We start from the raw sequence: 23901 nt of genomic DNA, 5'->3' as shown, positions 1-23901 counted from the left end.
ACAGGGAGAAGGGGACAACAGAGGATGAGATGGCTGGATGGCATCACCGACTCGATGGACATGAGTTTGGGTGAACTCCGGGAATTGGTGATGGACAGGGAGGCCTGGTGTGCTGCGATTCATGGGGTCGCAGAGAGTCGGACACGATTGAATGACTGAACTGAACTGAACTGAGCAAATTACTTAAACCCAGTGCCTTAGGGACCCCATTTATAGCATAGAGCTAGTCCTAAATGCCTGCCTCGATGAGCACCAAATGAACTAACGTACGTGAAGCGTCTAAAAAAGTGCCTGGCACAGAGCATGTGCTCAAAATATCAATCATGATAATATAAGTAGGACCAGCACAGATTCTGAGGACTGAAACATGCCTGGCTCAGTTTCTTCATCTGAAATGTGGATTAAGATGCTTCTTTTGAAAGATGAAGGTGAGGAGTACGTGGCATGACATAATTTATGCTAAAAAGCACAGGGCCTGGCCCTAGGTGAGGACCAGTCCTGGCCAGGCCAATCACTCTACCTTCATGGAATGGCTGTGCCACCATGAGTGACTTCCACCAAACAGGAGGGGCCAGTGCTGGGGTGCAGGCGAGACATTTCAGAGTCCCCGGTCACTTCCTCCTTTGTCTCTGGAGAATGGTGTGACCTCAGGTGGGTCATTGTCCCTGAGGCTTTGGTTTGTACCTTCCCCAAAAGAAGTGGTTGAATTTAGGGGATGGTCAAATACTGTACTGGCTCTAAAGATCTAGGGAGAGTCCTGCCCTGGGATGGACAGACACACAGATGCACACACACACACACACACACACTGCAGAAAGAAGCATCTGCGTATCTGCTGGGCCACTTGAGTCACCTCCTGGAGTCTTAGGCCCCAAGCTCTGTTGCTCTTGAAAATCACCCAGAGTAGAATAATGAATCCAAAAAACTTTTCCAGGCATTTACACATGTGAAAGCTGTTTTCCTCTTAGGCCCCTCCTCTCCTTTTGTCACTCTGCAAATGTGTGTGGCTGCCTTGCCAAGTCTTGGGATCAGGCCACATCTCCCTGCTGAGGGCTGGGGTGAGGGGCTGGGGGAACCTGGGAAGGTTGGCCTGCTCTTTCCTTCCTCACTGCTCTCTTCCCAGCTGCTGCAGGTATCTCAGAAACCCAGAGGAAGAAGTCAACAGCTCCCAGCGTTTTACAGGGGTCATAAAACGAGGCTCCACCCCGCAGAGAAAGCCAAGGAAGGGAAGTAACCACAGAACAGATGGGGCCTGGGGAGAGGGCAGCACTAGGTGCAGAGGCGCAGAGGCAAGGGGCGGGCGGGACTCAGAGAGCATGCGCAGAGGCTCAGCGCCAAGCTGCCAGTGCGCAGAGAGCATGCGCAGCCCGTCCCCCTCGGGGCTCCAGGCCGTCAGATCCACAGGCTGGGTCTTCTTTCAGCGCCCAGACTCCTAAGGGGCCGGGGGAGACACAGAGCTTTGTTTTTTATAAACGTGTCTCATTTCGGAGCCCCTTTTCCATCAGGCTCATGGCGAAAAATATCACTTCTTCCAGGAATTACATCTTATTTCTGAGATCTTAGTGCAATAATGCATAGTAGGAGGATGGTATTTTGGTCCTCATGAAACAATTCCCATATCACTTCTGACATAGGCACTTGCCCCATCCACAGGCCCCCATTCTTTAAGTCTGATGTTTTCCTGGTACCTCCTCATGGTCACTGTCACAGCCAAAGGGTATCCCCAAACCATCTCCTTTCCTGCCCTGCCAGGCTTCTGCTGTCTCCCGGGGCGTCTGCCATTCTTCAGGCCGGGGGACCCTCCTCCTGGTTCTGGGCTCTCTCCCCACTGCTCTGGCCAAAGTGTCCCCTTTTAGACTCTCTGGAAATTAACTCAAGTCTCTTAAGACGTAGGCTCCTAAAAAAGATTTTTTCGGTTGCTTCTGCTTCCCTCTTCTTCCTCTCTGCTCTACCTGGACCCACACAAATGGCTCAAATGTGGGAAAGGAAATGGTAATATACAGGGAGAAGAAAGAACACTGAATATCTCACATGGAGTCACATAAATAAGTACATACAGGAAAAACGATAAGCTTTTTACTTCTTAGTGCTTCTAAAGTCTTGACCAATATCATACAAGATCTAAAAATTTGCATGAGTCCAAAAATGGAGCAATGTTATCTGTTGCTAGGGTGGTTAAGGCTGAAAGCAAGAACCATTTAATCTCACCACCATCTCCTGATATTATTCTCATTTTATGTTTGAGGAAACTAAATCTTAATGAAAGTGTTAGTCATGTCCAACTCTTTGTGACCCCATGGACTGTAGCCTGCCAGGCTTCTCTGTCCATGGAATTTTCCAGGCAAGAATACTGAAGTAGGTTGCCATTTCCTCCTCCAGGGGAATCTTCCTGACCTAGAGATTGAACCCAGTTCACCTGCATTGCAGGTGGATTCTTTACCTCCTGAGCCACCGGGGAAGTCATGTGGGTAACTGATACGTGTCCTTCCAATGTGCATACCCAAATCACTGCGTGAAAAGTGGTGCACGAGTTGAGGGAACGAAATCCTAAACTTTGCTGTTGTTGCTATACAGACGAACTCTTTATTCAGACAGAACTTCCGCGGGAAACCTGAAGGTGTATTTCTGTTCTGTTAGAGGGCGACTGGTCAGAGGGTTCTGTGTGCAGCCTTCTCCTTCCCCTCATCCCTGGAGGGCACTTGGGGGGCGCTGCTGTGATATTCTAAGCCCAGCAGCCCTCTGGTCTGTGTGGCCTCCAGGCCAGCTCTACAGCTCTACATCCTGGATGGGGATGTTTCTTGGTGCCCAGCCCAGTGGATTTCCTTGGCAGACATTGACTTTGTGGGACACGCAATCGAAACCTCCCACTTGATTCTTCCCTTGAGGCTGCCGGGCCCTGAGCCTGGATACCAGGTCGGGGCCAGATCCCTGGGGTTCCGAGAGGATTTGGAGGCTGGCCCACCCCCCACTGCCCCATCTCACCACTGCGGCCACTGCAGTCAGCCAAGGCTGGATGGGGCCAATTGCTTTAAATAAATGTTAATCCTGCTCAGAGCTAGATTGACAGGGCCTCTGGGAAGGGCCACAAGGAACAGAGCTACAATTTGTCCCCCGAGGCAGTTTTTTCTTTCTTTTTGGCAACTCTCTTCATGGAGGCCATTGCTATTCCATCTCCTTTTATTCACAAAAATGAATGTTTCCAGAAACATTATAGGCCTTGGGGTTCTGTAGCTGGTCATCTCATCCGTTCACTCGCCGAATAAACATTAGGCGAGCACCGACAGGGTACCAGGTGTGTGTCCAGCACCAGGGATGCAAAGGTGAGGCAGATGTGTCTCCTCCACAGTCCACAGGTCAGAGGTCACAGTCACAGTTCGTGTCTCTGTGCTTTTCTAGCCCTGGGAAACTGTAGTGGACATTTGCTGGCTTTTGGCCACTTAGCATTCATTTCCCCTAACAGCTCTCTGGTTTCCTTTCCCATGACCTGCCCCCCACGAGCACAGCCTTGCTGAGACAATGAATCGGGGAAGCTAGCCCTCCCCTTCTGAAAATCAAAGAGGTGGCTGGAGGTTTTCTCAGCCACAATTCTTCCTCTTTCTGCCCTAATGAGACCAAAACCTGGAGACACGACACAAGTCCTGCAAGTCAGACCCCTTCCAGGACTTTGAAACAAAGTTGGGAGCAACAGGTTCTTCATCCGAGCAGCATAACCTCTGCCAAGGAACTTGTGCTTCCTGTACTTTTTCGACGCCTTGTTCTCCAGCCTTTCTGTGGATTCTGGGCTTCTCCCAAGTTTCTTTTCCTTTTTAAGAAAAATTTATTTGGGGCTGCACAGGGTCTTTGATGAGGCTCATTGGCTTTTCTTTCCTGTCTGTCTGTCATCTATCTGAGTCTTAGTTGCAGCATGAGGGATCTTCCTTGCATTATTTGAGAATCTTTTGTTGTGGCTTCTAGTTGCAGCTGCAGCTGCTAAGTCGCGTCAGTCGTGTCCAACTCTGTGCGACCCCATAGACTGCAGCCCACCAGGCTCCCTGGTCCTTGGGATTCTCCAGGCAAGAACACTGGAGTGGGTTGCCATTTCCTTCTCCAATGCATGAAAGTGAAAAGTGAAAGTGAAGTTGCTCAGTTGTGTCTGACTCTTCACGACCTCATGGACTGTAGCCTACCAGGCTCCTCTGTCCATGGTATTTTCCAGGCAAGAACACTGGAGTGGGTTGCCATTACCTTCTCTGCCTAGCTGCAGCACGCAGGCTCAGTTGCTCCATGGCATGCGGGATCTTAGTTCCCCCACCAGGGATCAAACCTGTGTCCCCTGCATTGAAGGCAGATTCTTACCCAGTGGACCACCACGGGAGTCCCTTCTTTTTTTTCAGATTGCTAGACTTGGTTTCTGTCGCTTGCAATCAGAAGAACCCTGACCAACATCTGGGCGCCAGCTATTATTTCACTTGCATCTAACTTGCTTACCACATCCATTGGCAAGCAACTGTTCCGGGTCAGAGGTCGTGGATACATCGACCTGAAGGAAGACAGACAAACCGCAAGTGTTTAAACTATGAGCAGGGTCCTGCAAGCTCAGGGAACAAGGGAGGAAGAGGTCAGCTCCACCTGATGGTAGCAGGAAGCCATGAAGGCAGGTCATCCAGATAGAGTTCCCTCTTTTGCCCTCTCCCTCCTCCCCTTCCTCAAGCTTCTCCGCACAGAAGTTGGAGGGATCTTTTACAAATCAGATCAAGTCACTCCTGGGCTCAAACCCTCCAGGGGCTCCCTTTTGCACTCAGAGCACAAGCCAAGTCCTACAGTGGCCTACAGGCCCTTTGTAAGGTGGTTCCCCAGCGAAGGACTGTGTCCTGTGCAATGGCATGGGGCCTCAAGGGCAGGCTCTCTCCAACTAGAAGGAAAGAGGTTGCCACAGAGATTGTTTACTTCTGTATTTTAATTACGGTAAAATGCATAGAACTTAAAATTTATCAACCCTTTTTAAGTGTGCAATTCACTGGCACTAAGTACATTCATATTGTTACGCAAATATCACCAGTATTCATCCACAGAACTCTTGAACTTGTAAAACTGAAACTCTACACCCATTAAACAATAACTCCCCATTCCCTCCTGCCCCACACTGTCCCTGGCAATTCTTCTACCTTTAAGAATTTTAGACTACTCTAGGTACCTCATATGGAGAAGGAAATGGCAGCCCACTCCAGTATTCTTGCCTGGAGAATCCCAGGGATGGAGGAGCCTGGTGGGCTGCCGTCTATGGGGTCGCACAGAGTCAGACACGACTGAAGCGACTTAGCAGCAGCAGGTACTTCATATATTTGTCCTTTGGTGACTTATTTCACTTAGCATAATGTCTTCAAGGTTCACCCATGTTGTAGCACATGTCAGAATTTCCTTCCTTTTTAAGGCTGAATAACATTCCACTGTATGTATATGTCACATTTGTTATCCATTCACCTGTTGATGGGCTTCCCAGGTGGTTCAGTGGTAAAGAATCCGCCTGCCAATGCAGGAACTGCAGGACATGTGGGTTGGATCCCTGGGTTGGTAAGATCCCCTGGAAGAGGAAAGGGCAACTGACACCAATATTTTGCCTGGAAAATTCCATGGACAGAGGAGCCTGGTGGGCTACAGTCCACGGGGTTGCAGAGAGTCAGACATGACTGAACACACAGGCAGGCACACCTTTCGACAGACACTTTGCACGCTTCCACCTTTTAGTTATCGTGAATAACGCTACTATGAACATGGGCTTACAAGTATTTCTTTGAGTGTTTGCTTTCAAAACTTTCTGGTACACACCCAGAAAGCAGAATTGCTGGATCATATTCTTCATTTTGAGGAACTACCATACTGGTTTTTTCTTTTCAAACTTTTAATTTTATATTGGAGTATAGCAGATTAACCGGAGAAGGCAATGGCACCCCACTCCAGTACTCTTGCCTGGAAAATCCCATGGACGGAGGAGCCTGGTAGGCTGCAGTCCATGGGGTCGAGAAGAGTCGGACACGACTGAGTGACTTCACTTTCACTTTTCACTTGCATGCATTGGAGAAAGAAATGGCAACCCACGCCAGTGTTCTTGCCTGGAGAATCCCAGGGACGGGGGAGCCTGGTGGGCTGCTATGGGGTTGCATAGAGTCAGACACGACTGAAGCGACTTAGCAGCAGCAGCATAGCAGATTAACAATGCTGTGATATTTTCAGGTGTACAGCAAAGAGACTCACTCATACATAATCCCATCCAGGCTGCCAAATAACATCGAGCAGAGTTCTCTGTGCTATACAGTAGCTCCTTGTTGGTCATTCATTTTAAATATAGCAGTGTGTACATGTCCATCCCAAACTCCCCAACTATCCCTTCCCCCATCCTTCCCTACTGGCAATCATAATTTTGTTCTCTAAATTTGTGAGTCTGTTTCTGTGTTGTAAATAATTCATTTGTATCATTTCTTTTTAGATTCCGCATATAAAGGATATCATATGGGAGTTTCACTGGTATAGCTCAGAGGTAAAGCTTCCGCCTGACAATGCAGGAGACAGGGGATGGATCCCTGGTCCAGGAAGATCCCGCATGTCTCGGAGCAACTAAGCCCGTGGGCCACAACTACAGAGCCTGTAACCTAGGGCCCAGAAACCGCAAGTACTGAGCCCACGTGCCCTAGGGTCTGTGCTCCGAAACGAGACGCCACCGCAATGAGAAGCCCCCATACCCCTCTCTCCGCAACTAGAAAAAAGAAAGCCCTCGCAGCAATGTAGATCCAGCGCAGCCAAAGGGAAAAAAAAGGATATCGTACGATATTTGTTTTTCTTTGTCTGACTTACTTCACTCAGTACGACAGTCTCTAGGTCCATCCATGATGTGGCAAACATCACCATATTGTTGTTGACAGCAGCCGTACAATCAATCGTACATTTCCACCAACAGTGCACAAGTTCCAATTTCTCCACAGCCTTTTCAGAGCTTCTCGGTTTTTTGTTTGTTTTTTGAGAATAGCCATCCTAATGGATGAACTGGTATCTCGTTGTGGTTTTGATTTGTCTTTAAGTATTAGTGATATAGAGCAACTTTTCTTGTGTTTATTGGCCATTCCTTTATCTTTGGGGAAATCTCTGTTTAAGTCCTTCGCCCATTTTAAAATGGTATTGTGTGTGTTTTTTTGTTGTTGTTGTTGATTCTTAGGATATCTATATTCTGGATATCAACCCCTTATGACGTATAGAGTTTGCAAATATTTTCTTTTGTTCTGTGGGCTAGCTTTTCACAGTTACTTGAGCCCTTTGATGTACATACACCATGGGGAAGATTTTTTTTTTTATTAATTTATTTTTGGCTGCCCTGGGTCTTACTTGCTGCGTGCAGACGTTCTCTGGTTGCAGTGAATGGCGGTTGCTGTCTCGCTGCGGTACTCGGGCTTCTCATTGTCGTGGAGTGGGGGCTCTAAGACCCGTGGGCTCCAGTGGTTGTGGCACATGGCCTTAGTTGCCGGGTGACATGTGTAATCTTCCCAGACCAGGGATCAAACCCATGTCTCCTGCATTGGCAGGCGGATTCTTAACCACTGGACCCCTAGGGGTGTCCATGGAGAAGATTTTAAAGGATTGGTAAGAAGTCTGTCCATTTGGGCAGCAGTGGAGGGAAAGGAAGGTGTTTCGGTCAGAGGAAACAGCCCGTGTAACACGCAGAGGAAATAAACGGCAATAAGTAGTGGCGTCTTGCTAGAACATGTGTATAGGGAATAGGAAGTAGGGAGAGATGAGGTTGAAGGAACCACAGCACAGTAGCCCAGCCAAGTGGCTTGGACTCTAGTCTAAGATGGGAGCTTCTCAAGGAGTAGTCCCAGGACCCCTGCCTCAGCATCACATGCTAGGAGTTAAAAATGCACCCTGTTGCCCCTCTCTGACCTACTTTGGGGTGGGGATCGGGGATCTGGCTATTAACAAGCCCCTGGGATTATTCGGACCGAAAGTCAAGTCTGAGCACTGTTCCAGGACCAATGAGGAGCCACCGAGGGTCTAGCTAGGCTGATGCAAAGATGACGTCGGCTGTTCTTCAGGGTTGGGAGCCCTGGGTTTGGCTCTGCCCCCGCGCTGTCCTCCAGACAACTCATGCTCACCCCACCTGGCTGCCTCCATCGGGCCTCTCCGGCTCCCAGCCATCCCTCCTCTCCAGTCGGCTGCCCCCTGCGGGGTCCAGGGTCAGGGGTGGTGGAGGGGGCCCGAGGGGCTGCAGCCAAGCTCACATTCCTCTCACTTCCTGCCATTGTCCTGGGTTCCTGTGGCTGCGACTCCGCTCTCTCCCCGACCGCCCCAGGGCTCAGGGGAGCGATGACTCATTTCCTTTCTTCCCAGTGACGTAATCCCGAGCCCAGTTGAGCGGGTCCAGCCTGTGACCGGCCCCTTCCCCGCCCGCTTAGATCCCGGGCGCCGCACGGCGCTTTTCGGCCAGCAGGGGGCGCCCGAGCCCGCAGAGCGTCCCTCGGCAGCCAGGACCCACCCTGACGGGCCTGGACAGGGAAACTGGGACCTGCGGGAGGTGGGGCTGTGCGTTTACCAAGGCATAGCAGCCCATCCTGGGAAGCCAGGGACTGGAAGCAAGCACTCTCGGCCCCCCAGGCGGGTGGTTTTCCCACAGTTGTTATTCAGTCGCTCAGTCTTGTCCGACTCTTTGCGACCCCATGGACTGCGGCATGCCGGGCTTACTTGTCTTTCACCATCTCCCTGGAGCTTGCTCAAACTCATGTACGTTGAATCGGTGATGCCATCCAACATCTCATCCTCTGTCGTCCCCTTCTCCTGCCTTCTCCTTCTTTCCCACAGACCCACAGGTGCTAATTTTACCCTCTTCGTTCCCCACCCCAACCCCATGGTGTTTCCAGTGCAAAGTTTGCAGACAGTTAATAGTTCCAAGATTCTAATCATTTGCGGGCCCTGAAACAGGGTCACCCCCGGAAGCAGCAGGAACTGAGGGCAGCTGGGGCTTCACCTGGGAAGCATGTTGATCAGTGATTTTGTGACAGTGTGGTGGCCTCGTATCTCCTATGGATATGGAACATTTGTTGTTTTTAAAGCACGCATGCTCAGTCCTGTCTGACTCTTTGTGATCCCCTGGACTGTAGCCCGCCAGGCTCCACTATTCGTGGAATTTTCCAGGCAAGAATACTGGAGTGGGTTGCCATTTTCTACTCCAGGAGATGTTCCTTGCCTAGGGTTCTTCCTGACCCACAGATCAAACTTGAGTCTCTTGCATCTCCTGCACTGGCAGGCAGATTCTTCACCTCTAGGTAAAGTCAGCGTTTTTAAAAAGGGTGGTTGAGTTTTGGGAAGCGTACCTCCCAAGGTGGGGCACTGGTGAGGCACCTGTAGGGCATTGCCAGAAAGTCTGCAGCAGCTGCTGGGGACAGAGCCATTAAAAGCCCATTCCTGTTGTGTGTGGCCCTATTTCTATCAGTGGACTGGTAGAAATAGCCTTCTATCAGAGGCTAGTAGGGCTTGAGCTAACACAGCTAGTGGGGAGTAAGCTTGCTGTCCCTGAAAGTGTTCAAGCGGGCACTGGACTACCATCCTAGGGGGTGGCATAAATAGGGGTTTACCTCAGGATGAGGGCTTTCCAGGTGGCTCAGTGGTAAAGAATCCACCTGCCAATGCAGGAGACAAGAGTTCGATCCCTGGGTGGGGAAGATCCTTTGGAGGAGGAAATGGCAACCTGCTCCAGTATTCTTACCCAGGAAAGCCCACAGATAGACAAGCCTGGCAGGCTACAGTCCATGGGGTCGCAAAGAGTAGGACATGACTGAGCCTGCACACGTGCACTGCATGAATGCACACTTCAGGATGCGAGTTCGGGCTAAATGTACCTCAAGGCTGTTGCTCTGAGGGACAAACAGCGAAGCTAAGTGCATTACTAAGACCCCCATTCCTGGGTCTGCCGCCATGATGTCTTGAGAGCAGCGGCTCAGGGGAATGGAGTTTGCTCCCAAGCATTCTGGGGACATGTTCTTGGCTGGTCTGCACTTCCTCCTGAGAGGAAGCTCTGACCTAACCCCACCATCCCATGTGATGGCTCAGCTGCCCCCTCATGAGACAGTGACTTGTAGTCTGAATTCATATCCCATATCTACCACTTCCTCAGCAAATCCTGATGCTCTGAACCTCAAGCTCTCCAGCTGTAAAAGGAGAATGAAGATATTTGTTTAGAATTGTTGCAAGATGATGTGTGCCTGGTGGTATACCGTAAGAGCTTAAAGAGCATCCCTTCTCTCTGATTTACTGTCGTTCAGGGGCCAGGCTGTGCCCTCCTGGGGAGAGACAACCACATTCTTGAAAAAGATGTTGAATATTGAAAGGTCTAATAGGTGCCTTTCACTTTTTCCTTCTGTATCTGAAAGCTCTTGAACAGTGAATGTCACTGGAACACAACTGTCCTTGGGCATCACCCTTGACTTCTCCAATCCCAGTTTATTCCCTTTTAATAAGAAGACAGTGGGAAAGGGATTCCCACCTGCTAGTAGGTCCTATAGACATTCTTTGATTTTGTAAATTCTCCAAACTAGCTGAGTCTTTCCACCCAGGCAGCCTCCACCCCACCTGGATTTCTAACATGCCAGGAGTGGTAGGAGGGTGTGGGTTTTGGCATCTCACAAAACTCAGAATCCTAGCTTCCCTATTTTCTTGCTTTGCGACATTGGGCAAGTCTCTGAGTCACAGTTTGCTAACCTCAGAATGAAAACAATAACGGCTGCTTTGTTGGGTTGCTGGGGAGTTAAATGGGAATGCCTGTGCCAGGAGCTCACACTTATAGTAGGTACTTAATAAATGGTAATTAATATTTACATAAAGTGCTTAGAGTGCTGCCTGGCACACAGTTAAGTGCTGGATAAATATTTACTAAATAGTTAGAAATGTAGATAGATTAAAACAGACATATGTAAAGAGATAGGTACATAAACAGATATAGAAATAGCAAACAGCAGAAACTGACACAATATTGTAAAGCAATTATTCTCCAATTAAAAAAGAAAGGAATAGCCGTTAGATCAAACTTTTCCCTTCTACACCTCCCAGTCTTCTTCTGAAAACTTGTCTGCCAACCTCCTCCCCTCCCAGTTCTGACCTCAAAGTCCTCTGGCTACTCCAGTGAAATTCAAGGTTTGGATACTATAAAGGACAGTTCTTGTTCATAAAGAAGTTGAAGATACTGAAAGAGAAGTCCTTCTGGCTCAAACCACTCATCTACTTGTCATCATAGGAGACTCCTCTTTTATGACAATATCTTTTAAGACATTGATCACATAAACTCTTATTTATATTCTCCCAACAGCCCCAGAAGAGGTGGTAGAGATAAAGATTAGTCACCGGGTATTCCCAAAAGGAACCGGAGGGACATGAAAAGTAATGCGATTTCCCAGTCCAGGCCCCAACCAGTCGGCCTTGAGCTATGGGGTCAAAATCATAATAATCACACTATTTAATGGGTGGCCCACACAGATTATCTAGTGTTGATAATCCCATTAAGGTGTGAAATTAAAAGATGCTTGCTCCTTGGAAGGAAGGCTATGACAAACCTAGACAGCATATTAAGAAGCAAAGACATCGCTTTGCCGACAAAGGTCCATTTAGTCACAGCTATGGTTTTTCCAGTAGTTATGTCTGGATGTGAGAGTTGGACCATAAAGAAGGCTGAGCACTGAAGAACGGATGCTTTCAAACTGTGGTGATAGAGAAGGCTCTTGAGAATTGCTTGGACAGCAAGGAGATCAAATCAGTCAATCCTAAAGGAAATCAACCCTGAATATTCATTGGAAGGACTGATGCTGAAGCTGAAGCTCCAATACTTTGGCTACATGATGCGAAGAACTGACTCATTGGAAAAGACCCTGATGCTGGGAAAGACTGAAGGCAAAAGGAGAAGGGGTGGCAGAAGATGAAGTAGTTAGATAGCATCACCACTCAATGGAGATGAGTTTGACCAGACTCCGGGAGATAGAGAAGGACAGGGAAGCCTCACGTGCTGCAGTCCATGGAGTCGCAAGGAGCTGGACACGACTTAATGATTGAACACACACACACACACACACACATCATTAAATCCCCATTTTACAGCTGAGGAAACTGAGGTCAGATGAGTAAAGTGACTTAAGGTCATGTAGTCAGTCACTGCCAAGAGAGGATTCCGGACCTAGGTCTGAGGACTCCAAAGCCATTGCCGCTGGACTTGGAGTCCTGACACTCTGCTGGGGGATGGAGGAGCAAGGTCTGGAGCCTCTGGGTGGAGCTCAAATCAGATACCAGGATAAGAATATGAGCAAGGCCCACTTGGGCCCTTGCACTCACCTTCCCCAAATCTGAATTCTGCCTGTGCTCTGCCTCTGAGCCCCGCGAGGCTTGTTGGGCTGTGTCAGAGCAGCAGAACCACTTTCAGCTCTGTAAAGGGATTTGTTACAGCCTTTGATATTACATAGCTAATTGCATAAACTGTCTCTGTGAAGCTGCCATCTCTTGACCCTTGCTCGAGGTTAAGTCTGCAGGGCAGTCGTTTGGGAAGGGAAGACGGATGTAAAATGAGGGAGGGTGAGGATAAGCTGGAACCCTAAAGGATGGACTGAGACCCACGTTAGTTTTTCTTGCTTCTGATCTTGGTGGTGGAGGTTTCCTGCAGGGGAAGCTGACACTTTTTATGGAAGTGCTAAGCAGACACCATCGAGTTGGTGATGACTTAACGACTAAACACACAAACACACCTCTGGCCCATGAGTCTCAGAAGCTGCAGGAGGATCCTGGGATGGCTGGACAGTGGCAGGCTGGGCAGCTGTCTTGCTCATCAGAGTCAGCCAACAAATAAGGGAGAACTCATGTAATTCACAAAAGTGCCTGCCTTACCCTTCTGGGCATTAAAAAAAAAAGGTTTTTTTGCATTAGTTATCTGTTATGGCTGTGTGTGTGTTTTCTCACTTGTATCTGACTCTTTGCGACCCCATGGACAGCCCACCAGGCTCCCCTGTCCATGAAATTTTTCAGGCAAGAATACTGGAGCGGCTTGCCATTTTTTCCTCCAGAGAATCTTCCTGACCCAGGGGTCAAACCCTTTTTTCTCGCATCTCCTGCATTGGCAAGCGAATTCTTTACCACTAGCACCACCTGGGGTGTAGCAAATGCCTCCCACCCTGAGCACATTAAAACAATCCAAGTTCATTATCTCACACAGGAATCTGCCCCATCTTATCTGGGTGGTTCTGCTTCAGGATCTCTCATGAGGTTATAGTCAACCTGTCAGCCCAAGCCTGCAGTCAACTGAAGGCTCGACTGGAGCTGGAGCACCCACTTCTGAGATGGGTCCTTCTCATGGCTGTTGGCGGGAGGCCTCATTGCCATGTGGACCTCTCCGTAGGGATACTGAATGTCATCCTACATGTCAGCTTATTTCCCCAGAGCAAGTGACCCAAGAGAAAGCAAAGCAGAAGCCATGATTTCTTTTATGACGCCGTCTTAATAATCACAAACCATCATTTCTGCCCTCTCTTATTTATTACAGTTCAGCTCCATTCTGTTTGAGAGGGGACTGTGTAAAAGCATGAATCCCAGAAAGTCGGGACCACAAGGGCCATCTTGGAGGCTGGCTGCCATGAGGGGCATCAGGATGTTGCTGGAATCAAGAGGCCCCGGGGAGGTTCATCAGGGTGCCCTGCCTTCTCAACTGTCCGGAGAGCACTTTGAGTTCATAGACAGCCTCCCACCTCCTGACTTCCTCCCCTAGTCCCCAGCACCATGCTGCTTCAGCATCTCCACTTGGAAATCCAAGAGGCATCTTGGACTAACATGCCCAACACCAGATTTCTGACCTTCCCCACAAACCGTCTTTTCTCATAGTTTTATCTGTCTCAGAAATGACAATGCCATCCTTTCAGTTTCTCGGCCCAAAACTTTGGTGTCATCATCGCTCTTTGTTCCATTTGCCATGTCCAATCCGTCAGCAAATCCTTTTAGCTCTACTTTCAGAATAAGTTGTGAGGGACTTCTCTGATGGTCCAGTGGCTAAGACTTGGAGTTCCCAATACAGGGGGCTCAGGTCCAATCCCTGGTCAGGGAACTAGCTACCACATGCCAAAACTAAGACTTTGCATGATGCAGCTCAAGATCTGGCATGTTGCAACAAAGACGGAAGATCTTGAGTGCTACAACTGAGACCTGGAGTAGCCAAACAACTAACTAAATATTAAAAAAAAAAAAAAAAATATATATATATATATATGTATCTGGGATCCTACTAGCTTTCAGCACCTCTGCTGGGGCAGCCCTGATGGAGCCCTCTCTCTTGCGGTGGCCTCCTTACTGGTCCCTCCCACCCCCGCTCCTGCCCCATTGAGCCTGTCTCCACGCAGCTGCAGGTGAGGTGAAAAGCAGATGAGATCGCGTCTCTCCTCTGCACAGACCCCTGCCACAGCTCCCACTGACTCAGACCAAAATCCCGTCTCCATAGTACCTGCAAGGCCTTGCACCCTGTGGCCCCCAGGGCCCCCAGCTCCATGCACTCGCCCGCCTCATCTCCCCCTCTGCCCCTCACGCCCTGCTCCAGCCACGCTGGCCACCTCCACACGCAAGGCCCTCTCCACCTTAGCGTCTCTGCTGCTCTTTCTGTCTGGAATGCTTCCCTCAGGAACGGCCACGGCTTCTGTCCTCACTTCCTCGGTTTTATCTGAAAGGTCGCCTTCTCAGCTGGGCCCTTCACCCCCTCCGCCTGTTAAAGGCAGCACCCTTCACGCCTCCTACACACCCTCCCTGTCCCCCCTGATTTACTTCCTCCCGCTGTACCCCCATCTCCTACCTAACTTACTTCTTGCGTTTGCTCACTCTTTCCCTTCCAGAATGTAAGCCCAACCGGGGATTATCGTCTGTTGTGTTCACTGTTGTATCTTCAGAGCCAAGAGCAGTGGCTGGCAGGCTCTTGGAAAATACTTGTTGAACGCAAAGCAGATCCTCAAGAGTAATTTTTGAAAGACTACAGAGAGCATTACTTGCCAGCTGTGTGACATCAAATGAGTCACCTCCCGTCTCTGAGCCTCGGACCAGACCCAGGCTCATCCTCAAGGATGTGGTTGTCTCCGAGTGGGCTTGGGGTTGTTTGGAGTTGTAGCTGCAGTGGTTCTGCCTCTTGCTGTGGTGAGACTTTCGGCAGAAGCTTCTCCTCTCTGCCTCTCTGTTAAATAAGGATAATCCTAATAAACAGTCTAAGCCATTGTTATAAAGATGACATGGGGGACTTCCCTGGTAGTCCAGTGGCTAAGACTCTGAGCTCCCAATGACGGGGTCCAGGTTTCATCCCTGGTCAGGGAACTAGATCCCTCATGCCTCAACGAAGAGTTTGCATGTTCCAACTAAAGATCACGAGTGCCACAACTAAGACTCAGTGCAGCAACATATATAAATGATAATAATAAAAAAGATGACACGGGCTTAGGGACTAGCCCGATATCTGGCACATAGTAGGTCTTTCCAGAGAGGAAGGTGCCCCATCCCACAAATTCCAAAAGGCTTCCTGCCCTGGCCTTGAGACAACTGTGCATCCAAGGCTCTGGGCCTCTGGGATTTTCCAGAACCTGATTCACGATCTGTTGCTACGGTCAGTGTTTTTCCACAATAAAAAGCTAGTCTGTCCGAGTTCTGCCCCTGAGAGTCAGGGAAAGTGGCACACGGACTCCTGGGGTGGCCGTGTCCACTGAGAGATGCTGTCATCAGACGAAGGACCCCAGAAGATGCTTCACCTCATGTGACCTCATCACCCACAGACTAAATTACTGAAATCACTCTTTATATCTAGAGACATCTTGGAGATGTTGTCCAGAGGCTGCAAACTGGCAGCCACGCTTTGGATAGGATCCAGGGACCTGATTGTTCATTTGGCCTGCACCTCATTTTGAAAACAACAGAATTGGAATGTCTGGACAGTTCAGGACAGTCAAGGTCCACAGACCCCACCACTGCTTACAGCCTCACACCCAGCCAGATGGACATCTTTGCTTTTTTGTCTGAAACCCTGGGCCGGCCATCTGTGTGCTTTGCAGGTGTGAATGCAGGAAGATGACTTCTTGGGAAATCCTCTCAGCCTCTTGCTACCACGATCATTTTGGATTCCTATCCAGCCAGCAGTTAAGATCACAGTTTGTGTGTGTGTGTGTGTGTGTGTGTGTGAGTCGCTCAGTCTTGTCCAACTCTTTGCGACCCCACGGACGACAGTTCACCAGGCTCCTCTGTCCATGGGAATCTCCAGGCAAGAATACTGGGTGGGTTCCCATTCCCTCCTCCAGGGAATCTTCCTGACCCAGGGATCGAACCTGAGTCTCTTACGCCTCCTGCATTGGCAGCCGGGTTCTGGGAAGCCCACTAAGATCACGGTAGCTTGTATCATCTAAAGCCATGGCGCCATCCCCAGGCTTCTTCTCTGTGGTCCTTGACCCGACCCCCAATTTTCACACTCACTTCCTGTTCACTTCCGTGTAACAAGAGGGGAGCCCAGTTGGCTTCTTCCTCTGCCAGGAGCATCTTCACTTTGCATCTTCCCGCTGTTGCCTGTATCACCTCCCTTTGAGAAGCCTTCCCTAACTGTCCCCTTGCTCTTCCCTGTCCCCTGGTCTGGACAGATGCCTGGTAAGGCCCCTTTCCCTCTACATTGTACTGATTTCTGTATGGATCTGCTGCCTTCATTGGACTGTGAGTTTGTTTATTTATTTGGCTGCCTCGGGTCTTAATGGTAGCACGTGGGATCTTCATTGCAGCGTGCGGGATGCTTCATTGCGGGGCACTTCTCTAGGTGCGGCACAAGCTCAGTAGTTGGAGCACGCAGGCTTAGTTACTCTGCAGCATGTGGGATCTTAGTTTCCCAACCAGGGATCAAACCCATGTCCTCTGCATTGCAAGAGGGATTTTTTAACCACCGGACTACCAGGGAAGTCCCGGACTGTGAGTTTCTTGATGACCAGGGCTATAAATGACTTAGCTTCATGTACCAAGGGCGAAGCTGATGTGGTTATTAAATAAATGGGTCCTGATATTGAAATAAAAGAGTGAATTAACAAATGAAGGAAGGAAGGAGGGAAAGAAGGGAAAAAGGAAGAAACCTACTAGTTAATTTGCCCTTTGCCTTCCACACGTTTGCTTGGTGGGGTCCCACCGCTGTCTGCACCCACCCCTAACCCTGGACTACCGGGGAATTCCCTTATGAACATTCTTGGAAGTCTTGGGGAGCATGTGTGGACCTTCATGTAGGGTATCTACCTGGGTGTGGAGTAGCTGGGTCGCAGGGAAGGTGTGTGTTCTGTGCTAGTAGAGACTCGCTGCTTTCCAAAGGGGTGGTGACAACTTTCACAGCCACCAGCAAGGTTTGAGAGTCCCAGTTGCTCCACATTTTCACTGATGCTTGGCATTACCTGCCTTTCACGGGTGGATTATTTTCTTTTGACCACAGGCTCCATGTCACTGGAGTCTGCTCCAGCTTTCTCAGTTTGGGATGGATTCTGGAGAGCCAGCTTCTCTGGTCATCCACTCTCATCCTGCACTTGTGACCTACAATTCCTGTCCACCCCTGAAGATCTATTCCAGGGCTCTCAGCTGTGTTCCAGGAATGCTTTCCATGAGAGCTCTGGGATGGCAGCACCCCATAGAGTGTGAGCACCAGGGATAAGGATAGGAAAGGGGAAGAAAGGCACGTGGGGTCTCCCCTGGGGTTGAGAATCCGCCTTCCAATGCAGGGGATCTGGGTTTGATCCCTGGATAGGAAGCTAAGATCTCAGATGCTGCAGGGCAACTAAGACCGTGTGCTGCAACTATAGAAAGCTTGTGCTGCAGTGAAGACCCGGTGCAACCAAGAAAAGAAGAGAGAAAAAAGAAATATGTTTGGAAACTTTTCTTCAGATCCTGTGTGGGTCTTTCCCACGGCCACAGCTTAATTCGTGGTCACCTGTGAATCCTTCTCAGGTATTATCATACTCAAAACTTGAGTAGGCATCAAAATAATTAAATGTAAGAGACAAAACTATAACACTCTTAGAAGAAAACATGGGGTAAATCATGACCTTGGATTTGGCAATGGTTAGATATGACACCCAAAGCACAAGTAACCAAAGGGAAAAAATAGATAAACTGGACTTCATTAAGGTTAAAAGTTTTTGTGCTTTAATGGATACTTATAAGACTGTGAAAGACAACCCATAGAATGGGAGAAAATATTTGCAAATCATTATGGACAACATTTAGACTCAATAATAAAAAGATAAGTAACCCAATTAAAAAGTGGGAAATGGATCTAAAGAAACATTTCTCCAAGGAAACTACATAGACAGCCAAGAAGCACATAAAAAGATGCTCAACTTCATTAACCATCAGGGAAATGCAAATCAGAACTGTAACAAGATACCATTCCACACCCACTGGGACAGCTCTAATGGAAAAGACAAATAATAACAAGTGTTAGAAATGGAGAAATCAGAACCCTAATATACTTCTGAAGTGAAGTGAAGTAGCTCAGTCGTGTTCTAGTGGGAATGTAAAATGGTGCAGCCATTTTGGGAATCAATGTGGTAGTCCAAACACAAAATTCCCATTTAATTCAGCAATTTCACTCCTAAGTATATACCCAAGAGAAGTGTAAACATATGTACACACAGACACTCGTACACGACTGTTCATAGAAACATTATTCATAATAGCCAAGAGGTTGAAACAACTCAGGTGTCCATCATTGAATGGATGCCCATAGTGAATGGATAAGCAAAATGTGGTCTATCTACACAATGGAAAACCTTCCGTCTATATGAAATACTGAAATATGCCACAGCATGGATGAATCTTGCAAACACTATGCTTTAAGTGAAAGAAACTGCTCACAAAAGAACACATATGATTCCATTTATACAAAATGTCCAGAAGAGGCAAATCTTAAGAGACAGGAAATAGAATAGTGGTTGTCTAGGGCTGTGGGAAATGGGAGGAAATGAGGAGGTACTGCTGCTGCTGCTGTTGCTAAGTCGCTTCAGTCGTGTCCGACTCTATGCGACCCCATAGACGGCAGTCCATCAGGCTACTAAAAGGGGGACTTTCCTGGTGGTCCAGTGGCTAAGACTCCATACCCCTAAGGCAGGGGGACTGGGTTTGATCCCACATACTGCAACTAAGACCTGGTGCAGCCAAATAAATATTTTTTAAAAAACCCACATTTGGGGGATGATGTAAGCCCTCTTAAATTATGGTGACCGTTGAACAACTCTGTGAATATACTAAAAACCATTGAATTGTACATTTTGAATGTGTTGTATATTATGGGAATTCAGTTCAGTCACTCTGTGTCCGACTCTTTGTGACCCCATAGAATTATGTGAATTATATCTTAATAAATCTGATACAAAAAATAATTAAGAAGTGATTTGAAACCTTTACTGTTGTCCCTTGAGAAAAGACTAACAGGGAAAATGATGGGTTAAACGGCGGCCTTCTCATAAGATAGGTCCACTTCCTAACCCCTGGCACCTGTGAATGTGATCTGATTGGAAAAAGGGCCTTTGCAGATGTAATGAAGTGTCTAAAGCTGAGACATCCTTAATTATCTGGGCGGGACCTAAATCCGAGACAAGTATCTTTAGGAGAGACACACCGAGGAGAGATAGGGAAGGAGAAAAGGAGGCTGTGAAATGGAAGCAGAGATTACCGCGATGCAGCCGCCAGCCAGAGGATGTCTGGAGCCACCAGGAACTGGAAGAGGCGGGGCAGGATTCACCCGGGAGCCTTTCGAAGGAACGTAGCCCCACCCACACCTTGATTTCAGTCTTCTGGCCTCTAACACTACAAGAGAATAGATTTCTGTTGTTTTGAGCCATGAAGCTTATGGCGGTTTGTGATGGCACCCCTGGGAAACTAATCTGGGGAATTATTGTGATAGTGCAGTGGGGACTTTTTGTTTTTAATTTAAGCTTTTAATTTTATATCAGAGTATAGTCAATTAATAATGTTGTGAGAGTTTCAGGTGCACAGCAGAGTGACTCGGCCAGACACAGCATGTACCCATTCTCCCCCAGACTCCGCTCCCATCCTGGCTGCCGTATAACATTGCACAGAGCTCCCTATGCTATACAATAGGTCCTTGTTGGTTATCTATGTTAAACATAGCAGTGTGTACATGTCCATCCCAAACTTCCTGACTATCCCTTCCCCTCTGGTAACCATAAGTTTGTTCTCTAAGTCTGTGAGTCCTTGTTTCTGCCTTGTAAAGAAGTTCATTTGCATCATTTCTTTTTAGATTCTGCTTATAAGAGATGTCATACGATATTTCTCTTTCTCTGTCTGACAGCAGCAGAACTTTTAAAAGCTTGTTTTCCTCAGGTTTCTCTCTCCTTCTCTCCTGTGCGTGTCTCTCTGCATCTCTCTCTTTCTGTTCTTGAATGTGTAGCTGTGGGCTGCCAGTCTCCCTCTTCTCTCCCTCCCAAGCTCAGAGCTTTCCATGGAATCCCAGCTGGGAACACAGCAGTAGTTCCCCTGCTTACCCCGAAGCCCAGGAGGGATATGGGCTGAGCCAACTCTCCTTGGCAGCGGAAGGAGCTGATGATTGTGGATGCCCATCCTTGCTCCCCTGGGCAGATCTTTCTCAGGGAACAGCCACATGGCTCTCCCAGCTGTCATTTGACTCTTCCCTCTCCTCTTTCCCAACAGCCTCTCCATCACTGTTTTGCTCTCCAAACACCCGTGGAATCAGCCCACTCCTCTCCATCCCTTTGCTTCTCCCCAGGTCCAGGCCACTAGCATCTCCTCTGGACCATGGCCTCACCCTGGGTGTACTGCCCCCTCAGCCCATCTGTGTCAGTCCATTCTGGCTGCTGTAACAGAATGCCAGAGGCTGAGTGCTTTGTAAACAACGGAAATTCATTTCTCAGCTTTGGAGGTTAAGAAGTCCAAAATCAATGAGTTGGCAGATTCAGTGCCTGGTGAGGGTGTGCTTCCTGGCTCACAGAAGACCATATTCTGTGTCCTTGCATGGTATTAACATAAGGTATGAGGGAGCTCTCTGGGGTCTCTTTTATAAGGCATCAATCCCATTGATGGGGCTTCCTTGGTGGCTCAGAGGTTAAGAATCTACCTGCCAAAGCAGGAGACATGAGTTTGATCCCTGGGTGGGGAAGATCCCCTGGAGAAGGAAATGGCAACCCACTCCAGTATTCTTGCCTGGGAAGTCCCATGGACAGAGGAGTCTGGTGGGCTACAGTCCATGGGGTCACCAAAGAGTTGGAAAAGACTGAGCAACTAAACAACAACAAATCCCATTAACGAGGGCTCTGCCCTCATGAACTAATCACTTGGAAAAAGACCCCACCTCCCGATACCATCACATTGGAGGTTCAGTTCAGTTCAGTTGCTCAGTCATGTCTGACTCTTTGAGACCCCATGGACAGCAGCACACCAGGTTTCCCTGTCCATCACCAACTCCTGGAGCCTGCTAAAACTCAAGTCCATCGAGTTGGTGATGCCATCCAACCATCTCATCCTCTGTTGTCCGCTTCTCCTCCTGCCTTCAATCTTTCCAAGCATAAGAGTATTTTCCAATGAGTCTGTTCTTTGCATCAGGTGGCCAAATTATTGGAGCTTCGCTTCAGCATTAGCTCCTTCAAAGGATCATCAGGACTGATCTCCTTTAGGATTGACTGGTTGTATCTCCTTGCAGTCCAAGGGACTCTCAAGAGTCTTCTCCAACACTACAGTTCAAAAGCATCAATTCTTCAGTGCTCAAGTTTCTTTATAGTCCAACTGTCACATCCATACATGACTACTGGAAAAATCATAGCTCTAATGAGACGGACCTTTGTCGGCAAGTTGGAGGTTAGGATTTCAATATATCAACTGGAGGGAGGGGACACAAAACATTTGGTCTTTTTTTTTTTTTTTTGACCACGCCAAATGGCATGCAGGATCTCAGTTCCCCTACCAGGGGTGGAGCCCGCACCTTCTGCAGTGGAAGCGTAGTATCCTAACCACTGGACCAACAGGGAATTCCCAACATTTGGTCTTGAACACCACCCTTCACACTTCAGCCAGAGTGTTCCAACACGGCAAGTCTGAACATTCCATGCCCTTCAATGCCTTCCCTCTGCTCTAAGCCTATAGCCAAAGTCTCCAGTATGGTTAATGGGGGGAGGGGGGAGGGGCTCCTCCTTCAGTGCCATATAGCCCAGGCTCAGCCCTCTTAAACTAGGCTGATGTGAGTTCCTCTAACACCTCCTGGCTTTGGTGTTAGCGGGTTCCTCTTCTCTGAGCACTCTCCCACCCCTCCCTAGTTACCATAGTAACTCATCCTCAGCCTTCAGCCCACAGCAATACTTCCTCGGAAAAGGCTTATCCAATCCTCTAAATTGGGGTTAGCTGCCCCTGCTCCGTGTCCCTGGGACATTTACATTCATTTCCATGGCAATCTTGGCATACACAGTTTATAATTACTGGGACTTCACGAGGCCAGTTTCTATATGTTATGTTTGTTCATCACTGGACTTTTACTGGCCAACCCTGGAATGTACTAGGCCATCAACAGATACCTTTTTTTCTGTCTGTAACTGAGAAAAAGCTTTTATTTATTTATCTTTTTTATTTTTAACTTTTTATTTTGTATTAGGGTATGGCCGATTAACTATGTGTGACAGTTTCAGGTAAACAGCCACGGGACTCAGCCATATTTATACATGTACCCATTCTCCCTCAAACTCCCTTCCCATCCAGGCTGCCACACAGCACTGAGTAGAGTTTCATGTGCTATACAGTAGGTGTCAACAGATATTAGCTTAATTTATTTAATTATTTGGAGGAGTCCATTAATTCTTGGGGGAGAATATGGCCATTCCTCACACTGCCATAGAAGAAGGGCAATAAGGAACAAGAAAAGACGATTAGGCTAGCTTTGCTGGGATAATAATATTACCTAACATTTATTAAGAATATTATAAGTTTTAGGGACCTTTAAGCACATTTATTCATCCCACACAAATCTGAACATCTGCTATGGATCAGCTACTAAGAACACACATACGGACATGACAGTTCGTATCCTGAAAAAGTTAATAATCCAAGGATCTAATTCTGTCGAATCCTACAGCTACCTGCTGAAATGAGTATTATTACTTTAAGTTGGTTAGGACATTTTTGTTCCAAGTGACAAAAGAGGCCTGAGCTAAAAAGGGAAAGTCTTGGATGTGACTGAGAGGTCAAGGCGGGTGGATTCGGCTTCAGGCATGGCTGGATCTAGATTCAACAATGCCTCCTGGACCACAAACATCTGACTCTTTTTTTTTTAATTGGAGGACAATTACTTTTCAATATTGTGTTGGTTTTTGCCATACCTCAACATGAAGTAGCCACAGGTATCCACATGTCCCTCCCTTCTAAGCCCTGCGCCCATCTCCCACCCCATCCCCCTTCTCTAGGTTGTCACAGAGCTGTCTGAGTCACTTTGATTCTTGGTTCTTCTCCCCTTGAGGTTGGCACCATGCTGTCGCCCCAGGATCCCCCCGGGTCCTCTCACATTCACCGTCTGGCTACAGGTTCAGATCCCTAGTGCTCTAAGGCCACTGGGAGAGCAGAACCCTCTTTTTGGGACAACTTGCAAAAGCCCAGCCACCCACCCTGACAACCAATTCAGGTCACTGGTATGCCCCCGGGCCCATCACTTTAACCAGAGGAAAGTGATGTCCCAATGGTTACAGCTCTACCAAAAGCTTGAGGCCCATCCAAAGGCACCACCTAAGTGAGGTGTGGGACCCTTCCCAACCCCATGGATGACAGCAGGGAAGAGGTGGAATTTTTGAGTGAAAATCACGGGCTGTCGCTGTGGGGATGTGGAAGCCAGAAAGGCTTCATAAGTAGGGACATAGGTATATA

Source organism: Bison bison, unplaced genomic scaffold, assembly GCF_000754665.1.
Source record: "Bison bison bison isolate TAMUID 2011002044 unplaced genomic scaffold, Bison_UMD1.0 scf7180017864472, whole genome shotgun sequence".
NCBI classification, from domain to species: domain Eukaryota; kingdom Metazoa; phylum Chordata; class Mammalia; order Artiodactyla; family Bovidae; genus Bison; species Bison bison.
This window is presented reverse-complemented; position numbering follows the sequence as displayed.